The sequence below is a fragment of the Spinacia oleracea genome, chromosome 3, assembly GCF_020520425.1.
Source record: "Spinacia oleracea cultivar Varoflay chromosome 3, BTI_SOV_V1, whole genome shotgun sequence".
Classification (NCBI taxonomy): Eukaryota; Viridiplantae; Streptophyta; class Magnoliopsida; order Caryophyllales; family Amaranthaceae; genus Spinacia; species Spinacia oleracea.
In genome coordinates, this window is record NC_079489.1 from 43,056,441 (window position 1) to 43,065,849 (window position 9,409).

The 9,409-nt window shown below is 39.4% G+C and overlaps 1 non-coding gene across 1 annotated transcript; it reads right to left on the reverse strand.

Moving 5' to 3' along the window:
* Window positions 1-4,665: 4,665 nt before the first annotated feature.
* Window positions 4,666-4,772, reverse strand: LOC130471078 (small nucleolar RNA R71). Its single transcript, XR_008931762.1, has one exon. It is a non-coding gene; the product is annotated as a small nucleolar RNA R71 (small nucleolar RNA).
* Window positions 4,773-9,409: the final 4,637 nt, after the last annotated feature.

Below are 9,409 nucleotides of genomic sequence, written 5' to 3' on the forward strand. Positions count from 1 at the left end.
GATCCAATTTTCCAAGATGGCTTCTTGGCTTTAACCTGTGACAAAAGAAGTACTTTTCAATTTTCATTAAATGCAAAATAAAAGAAACATAAATCTTGAAGAAGAAGAATAAAAGCAAAATGCAAAACAATGATCAATTTGTTTCCAGATAGATTGTCCTCATTCTATAATTCCTTTATATCTCTGACAAACCTACTTTTCTAAACTCCATAAGGCAGAGACCAAGGCCTGTGGATATTGTTTGGTTTACATAGTGTGTTAACGTCCATTGATTCCTTCAAGAATTTACTTTTATCAGTACTAGTGTTTAGGTAATACAATGTGGTACTTCATTGTCTTTAAGTTACCTGTAATTGCTATTGATTGTTTTAGTTTAGTATTTGGCACAACTTGTATTTAACTGTTCTTGTGCTTTGCATCAGTCATTTTAGTCTTTCTTATTTTAGTTTTCTACTGCCCTTAGTTCTAGTAAGAGCCAAATAAGTCATTGGAGACAAAAATGTTCTAACCTGCTAACAAAGCAGCCTTCTCCTGGAAAAAACCAGCTAACAATCACTTTTTATTATCGGTATTTCGCTCTGTGGTCTGATATATCACTGTCACCATCATGCTGGATCGCAGGTATGCCTAGTAATGTCAGAAAAAGACTGTTACTCGTATCCTTGTACTGTTGTACACTTACTGCCATTGATAACTCTTAGTTTCCCATGATTATTTAGGGAAATAGGGTGGAAATTGTAACTAGTTGTTTATGTTATTGTTTCATTTGAAGGTTTATGCTTTAGATGCAAACCGCAGCAAGTTCTGAAAATTAAAATAGCATTGATATTCTGCTTCTGACAGGTTCTAACATTGGTGTTACTGGATCTTCCTGGACTTCTGTTTTTCTCCACATATACTCTCCTTGTCCTCTTTTGGGCAGAGATCGATCATCAGGTAGAGTGTAATCTGATGTTGCCTTGCTTACATTTGAAAATGACAACATTCATTTCATCTTAGCTCCTTTTCCGCCTAACAAGTGCCTACTTTTTCAGGCTAGATATCTACCAACTGATAAGCTGAGGCTTGTTTACATATTGCTAAACGCTGAAATTTACTTCATACAGGTTTATTACATCTCATGTTTACTTTATCTTTCATGTTAGTGATTTGTTACCAGTTTATTTTCAAAGGGTTTGAACCCATGATAGTTATATTTTATGCTTTAGGTTTGTATCTGGATTTTTCTCTGGTTGTATAACAATGAAGCATTGGAAACCGTAGGACGTATCTTTATTGCAGGTTCGTTTCTGTTATTGATGATGATTTTTTTTTGTTATGGGACCACTATTTTCAGACTGTCTAAACTTCTTTATATTCTGTCAGCTGTCTCATTTGTTGCTGCGATCAGTTTCTTGTTTTACGGACGAAGGTCAGTTTTTGAATGTTTGAGTAGTTTGATCGTCTATAACCGAACAACAATGCAAATTTGGTATACCAGTATACTTCGTATCTGTATTTACTTGTCATGTTTTCTATGAACGACTCCAGATTGTTTGTAATGCTGAGACAGTTCCCAACTGAATCTAAAGGAAGAAGTAAGAAGTTATACGAGGTTTGTCTTCTTTCCTGAAACATTTTTAGTCCAGTTTCCCGCGTAATTTCTAAGTTCTAACCTGCTAACAAAGCAGCCTTCTCCTGGAAAAAACCAGTTAATAGACAACGCCTAAATGAGTTTAAAGCCAATAAAACCTAGGGTCATGTTAGCTCTCCTCAAAGCTGGTCCCATTTATCAGGCCATTATCCTGAGATAAACCAGTTTAAAGCTATTAAAACCCTTTAAACAGGAGTCAAAGTGTACTGCCGTTATATACAACACCCATGAACAACCTAAATATGACCTATAGAAACAAATAAGAGCACGGGAGAAAACAACACTGTTATTTCAGAATAGAGTCTGGACTCAGTCGACGAGCTAATACCCCTCTTCTCTCTCTTTCTTCCCCTCAACCCTGCTTGTAATAGATTTCCTGTGTGACCTGGCTACTGCTCACAAATTCATCAGATAAGATCTGATAACTTCTCAATATTTGAAGACAGGTCTTTAAAATTTTAGTTTGGCCTAATAATTCATCTGTTGAGGAATCTGTAATTGTGGAGTCACTTGTATTCTTATAAATATCATTTGAGATGAGAGCAGTTTATATCATGCCTGTAACTTCACCAAAAGGCAAATTGTACCACCACTCTAAAGTTCTTTTCATCTTTCTCTCTTACACAATTCTACATTTCTGCTCAAACTAAACAATAACCAATTAAATTTATATGGTTGAATCTAGTAGTTTTGATGATTGAATTAAAATTGTTGAGATGGAAGTAATTGAATTCAGCTGAATTATTGTGAGTTTTATAATGAGGGAACAAAAACATGATCAGGAATCTATATTTACTTTTACACCAGCAGGAACATGTTCACATTTACTTGAACTTGGTACTAAAAATTTTCAAATTTTCATTGAAAATTTTGTATAGCAGGGACTTTTGGAAGTCCTTCACTAATTGTGAATTGGAGCTTTCTTTTCCTGAGAAACCAGTTTAGTGACTTGCATAGCTAACCCCATAATCGGTTCATTCGTTTCAAAGATAGATGTAGCATTATTTTTCTTTCTTTTTTTTTTCTTGGTTGTAAGTGAGTATTATATCCTTCTTAAAAGTAAACAACCCAAGGAGACAGTTAACAACCAGTTTCTTTCTGTCAGAAGCAGAAACTTTACAAGACAAGATACTAGGAACTCTATATTTTACATCGTGTTTTATCCTATTTACAAGAGTTTTAGGGATATTTCTTTCTTAGTTGCTTGAATGTTAAAATGTGACATTTCATTTGCATTTAATCTAATGCTCCCTACAAATTTTTGTTTTTGTAAAGGTCTATACTCCGAGGAATGCGCCTTATGCTAATGAGGAAATTGATGTGGTTCGTGAGCAATGGTCTATACTCCGAGGAATGCGCCTTATTATTGGCCTGAGCGCGCTTGATCGAGTTGGTTTAGATGTTATAGAACAATCTTTTATATTAAAATGTATGCGTATGTTGAAATTGGGACGTACATATATTTAAATGTAGTACGTGTATTTTGGTTTTATGATATATACAGAACACCAGTTATTGTTTTTATATTTGTTATACAATTTGAGATATTATTATTGTTGTTACAGGTTTCTATATTTGGTGCAAGACACTCTAGCTATCCCTAAATAAAATTAAATTTTTTCCGCCAAAAGTGATTTGTTGCAGCGTACATATGTATATGTACGCTGCAACAAGGCTGTAAAATTTGGCAAAAATTATGACCTTTTGCAGCGTACAAATAGATGTTCGCTGCAACAGGATGGGTTTTTCGCAGCGTACAAATTAGTCATGATTTTGGCAAATTTTTCACACTTGTTACAGCGTACAAATATATGTACGCTGCAAAAAAACACTTTTCGCAGCGAACAATGTACGCTGCAACAAGTTCAGACTTGTTGCAGGCCCCCCAGTTGCAGCATACGATGTACGCTGCAACAGGGGTCTAAAAGCCCGCTGCAATAAGGGTTTTTTCTACTAGTGATAGGAATTATTTCTAGTACGTAGCGAGAGCCCACTAGTTGTTCTATCCTAAGGAATTCATAAGATTCGAGAGATGCATGTTTTCCTAGTTATGATTGTTAATTGATTGTCATTGTTCGTTGTCCAATCCCGGTCTGCATTTATGGTGAACCGCTTCCCTAGATTCTTTTAATATTGTTATTTTTCGATTTGATTATTTGCTTTAGTTTAATATACAAACCAATCCAAACTCTTGTTACCAGTAGTCTAGATTAGTAATTTAATAGTAGAAAGAACGCCTGTTTCCCTGTGGATACGATCCCTGCTTCCCTTGCTATATTTTTAGTTGGTGAACGTTAGGTTTATCTTTGATAGGAGTGCGATTTAGCCTGTCAAATTTTGGCGCCGTTGCCGGGGAAACGGTTTTATTTTCTGTTATTAATTGTTTTTCTAGATTATTGTTTGTTACTTCTCAAGGGACTCCCGTTCCTGGAGACCGGATCTCACGACTGTTTTCTAGTTTTTGCTTGTTTATGCCCAGGACTGTCCATACCAGCGATCTGACTTCGTTCGATCCTGAACCTGAACGGACCTTTCGTAGACGGCGTAGATTCGTTAAACAGTTGAGAGACTATTCTGACTCTGAATCCGACTATCTGATTAGCAATCTATTCCATACAGATTCAGAGATGGGTGACCAAGCACCACCACCGCCACCCCCACTTGTGCCAAGGCTTACAGACTACTCTAAACCAAGTCTGTCTATGCTCCCCAAGGCAATCATGCCTTCCATTGCGGTCGAGAATTTCAAGATCGAACCCCAGCTGATAAACATGATCGAGAGACGCCAATTCGGTGGGGAAAAGGGTGAAGATCCTAATCTCCATATTCAGTCTTTCATTCAGTATTGTGCCACCATTAAGCAGAAGAATTTAACACCGGAGCAGACTATAGAGATACTCTTTCCATTTTCATTGAGTGGGAAGGCAAAGCTATGGATTAATAGTCTCAACCGCGCAACTATGAAAATCACCGATTGGAATTCTTTGGCCCTTGCATTCTATGTTAAATATTTCCCACCTGAGAAGACAGCTCGTCTAAGGGGACAGATATTAGGTATCTCTCAACAAGCAGATGAGAGTTTTTTCGAGGTTTGGGAAAGATTCAAGGACTTGCAAAGAGAGTGCCCACACCATGGTTTGGAGGACTGGTTCCTGGTTCAGCAGTTCTATAATGGTCTGGGTAATGAGTCTAGGTGTCTTTTGGATTCAGCTTCCAGTGGGAGATTTATGCAACTGGAGGTGCCTAGAGCTTTAGAGGTGATTGAGGAGATAGCCATCGATAGTGCCCAATATGGGAATCCTAGAGGTTTTGCCGATCGTGGTGTTAAGCATGAGATGAACTCTATTGAACAGCTTACTGCTCAGCTAACTGCCCTACATCACAAGCTGGATAATATGCAAAACGCATCTTCCCAAGCCACCCAACAAGCTAGTGTCGCCGCAATGAGTGCTCAGTTGGCCAATGTCTGTAATAGTTGTGGGATGCAAGGTCATTATGCACCGGAATGTAGGAGCTCTATTGAACAATGCAATGCATTCCAGGCCTACAAGCAGAACAATCCGTACTCCAACTCATACAATGAGGGGTATAAAAAGAACCCCCTATTATCATATAGGAGTACTAATGTTTAGAACCCCCACCAGATTCAACACCCTCCACCACCACAACAACCTTACCAACCACCACCACAGCAGCCCTACCAACCGCGAAGTAACTACAACCCGCAGCCTAGTGGACCACCTGGCTTTCCTCCACAACCTCAACCCACACAGCCTGATCCCATGCTTGTTGAGATGCGGAATATGATGTTAGAATTGCAGAAGTCTCTGAGCGAAAAGGATGCCAAAATTGATGCCCTCACTGCTCATAACAAGATCATGGATAAACAGTTGGCACAAATGGCTACTACTCTCGCAGAGAGACCCAAGGGTCAACTCCCTTCACAGCCTGTGACCAGAGAGTCTGTAAATGTTGTCACTTTGCGGAATGGATATGAGTATGATGGGCCACCTATGACTATAGAGGAAGGGGTTGAAGTATCTGTAAGTGGTGTTGTGCCAAGAGAAAGTGAGAAGGTGGTCAAAGAGAATGAAGCTGACACAAGGGTTGAGAAAAAAGTTGAGATACAAGTTCCACCTATCAAACTTCCCTTCCCCCATCGTCAGCTAAAGAACAAGCTAGACAAGCAGTTTGGTAAGTTCTTAGAAGTGGTAAAGAATCTGCAGGTAACGGTCCCTTTCACTAAATTAATTACTCAAGTACCTGCATATGCTAAATACATGAAAGACATCTTGACTAGGAAGAGAGAATTTAGTGAGGTGGAGACTGTTGCATTTACTGAAGAGTGCAGTGTCTTACTACAAAATAAGTCTCCACCCAAGTTGAAGGACCCCGGGAGTTTCTCTATCCCGTGTAATATTGGCAACCTTTTTATTGACAAAGCCTTATGTGATTTAGGTGCCAGTGTTAGTGTCATGCCCTTGTCTGTCTGTACTAAATTGAACATGGGTGATTTAAAAGTTACCAACATAACTCTGCAAATGGCCGATCGATCTGTAAAATACCCCCTAGGTGTTCTAGAAGATGTGCCTGTTAGAGTAGGTAAATTTTTTATCCCTGTTGATTTTGTTGTGTTGGACATGGAAGAGGACAGGCAGATCCCTATTATTTTAGGTCGACCTTTCCTACACACTGCGGGGGCAATCATAGATGTCAAGAATGGCAAGCTGACCTTAAATGTGGGGGATGACAAGGTCACTTTCAATTTAACCCATGTTGCTAAGAGCCCTATGGTAGAGGAGTCATGTTTTGGAGTCAATGTTTCTAATGATTATTTTAATACTAAATTGACTCATACTAACTCCAACAATCCTTAGGAAAAAGAGCATGTTTCAAATTGTTTTGCAGGTGGAGGTAATCGGAGTATGAACTCTTCGGCATGGGTTCGAAGGGAAGCACGATTTGATGATGCTGAGACCCGAAAGGCCGAAAGTTCGGTGAACGGTGGGCATCGCATTCATGATCGGGGTCGTGGTCTGTCACCCCCCGCGCCACATAGCTCATCCAAGGCAATTGATTTGACACCAGATGGCACCATCTTTGGTGCCCCCATTCGATGAGTTGTCGTGGCTCTCATCCCCTTCCTTTCGTTGTATGTGCATAAACTGAGATTGTGTAATGGGGACATTACACCAATTTAATAGGGGATGAGTACTTAACTATCCATTTATTTCTTTCCTTAGTGTACTTTATGCTTTCGTTTTGTGTGTTTTAGTATAATTTTTGATCAAGTGTGTGATTCAGTGTAGTCCTTGGTATTGGAGAGGCGAGATGAGTGTATTTTACGGTTTTGGTGTTTAATGTTATGCAGGTCTAAGGCCCCAAGCTCGAAAAAGTTGAATCAAAGCCAAACGGAGCAGCTTGCATTTCGCCCGACCCGGATCGGGCGAAGAGCGCCCGATCGGGCGCGTGTCGATACAAAGAAAAATTTGGGAAATCGCCCGACCGGGCGAAAGTGGCCCGATCGACACAAAAGGCGAGTGAAATGCCCAATCGGGCAAAAATCCGCCCGATCGGGCGGTTGATGATGACGTCGTGGAATAGTCAAGGAAGGGTTCTGGGCTGAGAAAAGTCAATAAAAAGGGCATTGCATTTCGCCCGATCCGGATCGGGCGAGGAGCGCTAGATCGGGCGCGCACAGATTCAACGAAAAGGTTCGAAATTCGCCCGATCGGGCGATCTGTTTTTCCTTTTATTTTTGCATTTACTTATTTTTGTGTGTTTATTTTGGTGTGTTTAATGTTTTCTAGAGTAGTTTATTGCTTTGAAAAAAGAAAAAAAAATACAAAAATACGTTCCGATGAATACAATATCATGCTTCCCTGTGCCCCTTGAACGAAAATTGTTTTGATTCTTGGTATTTGATGATGGGCAATGTAGATGTGTTAGCCATGATTTGATATTCGATTGCTTTGATGCCTTAACATGAGTCAACTCCGACTAACTATTTATGGACTTGGTGCTTGACTAGTTGATTTGGTTAGGATGTGTGATAGCTTCCTGGTGTGTCATTGATTTTGAGTATTAATTTGCAACTATTAGTAGTGTTTTATGACTCATATACATGCACATTGTGGAGGACGAAGGCATTTTTCTATTTAGGTAGCCTTCAGATGAAATTAGATACATTTGTCCCCTCCTTTTCTACCCATGTTGTTGCTTGTGCCCTTTTATTCGGTGACTAGCCATATTACAAGCCCATGAAAAATCCCATTGGTTACTAGTCCCAAGCCTAGCTTGGGGGAGCTAATAGTAGTGAGGTGAGGGAGTTGTAGTGTGCTACATTTTGAGCACAAAGTGGGTATTGAAAATAGAGTTCCTCTTATCATGTTTGTTGTTGAAAATGAGTTGAAAATGAAAAGAGATGAAAGAACAAAACAAATGTGAAGGTTGCTAAAAAAGAAAGAAAAAAAGAAGAGAGATTGAAAAAGGAAAGAAAGAGAAAAATCTATTACTCTCATAAAAAGTTCAAAGTGTTGTTTCAATCAAGTTCTGCAAATTCATATCCTTATGAGTGATTGGTTACAATTGTGAAAAAAGGCAAGAAAGTATGGTGTTGGCTATTTGTTGTTTTGTCATGTGTTGAGTGGGAGATTATGGTCATTATGTTGATTTATCACGGTTGTTTTTAGGATTTATGCTCCCCAAAGCCAAGGCTTTAAAGCTCACATTATACCCAAATTTACCGCACCCTTACCTAAGCCTAACATTACAAGCTTTGAAGACCTTCCGACCTTTGTGCATAGAGTCGTACTAATATGAAAGTAGCTGTTTATCAATGCAAGTTATGACATGACACATTTCGAGTCGACTATTTGGTTGAGTGCATGTTCTTTTAAGACACACGAGTGTTGTGAGTGGGGAGGGCATTGTTCACATATATGTTGGGAGGAGAGCGAACGGGTACATCTTTTACCCGCCACATAAATGAGTGACGAGTGTGTGAGCACTAGTCTTGAATTCCATTGTGCACTTGTGGTTCGCTTTGCGTGACGATTGTAAGGGAGGATTCGTGGTTGGATAGATTTGATTGGTTGACATTGATGCATGCTCGTTGAATTTTGCCTTGAATTGTATCCATTGTTTTGAAATATGTTTGGGGTGAAGTTGATTCTTGTATTCATCGATGATTTCTTTGTTTAGGGACAAGCAAAGATCTAGCTTGGGGGAGTTTTATATGTGTGTTTTATATAGAGTTTTTACCCCCGTCCCTTAGTACTTTTTGATCTCAAATGAGCTCTTCGGAGCGATTTTTAGTACTAATGTGCTCCTTGTAGTGTGTTTGTAGTTTCAGGTTCATTATTGTAGGAATTAGAATATTTTTGTGCATTTTCTACTCATTTGAATCAATACAAGATATTATGTACTTTCGAGAGCACAAACATTAAGTTTGAAGAGTTTTGAAGCAAAGCGAATAACGAAGGAAGTAGAAAAATGACTATAGTCCACTATTTTAAGCATAACTCAAGTTCTACAACTCTAAATGAAGTACTTCCAATTGGGTTGGATTCTAGACGTCAATATCTTTCCAACAAGTGGTCACTCGCCTAATTTCGACGAATAACGAAGGAGATATGACGTTTTGAAGATAGAGGATCGTGCAGTTTCAACACGCGCCCGATTGGGCGGGCTTCGCCCGATCCGGATCGGGCGGTCATTCTGGGCGCTGTTCCGGGCATTTTGCAACCGCCCGATCGGGCCGACTATCGAGCACAT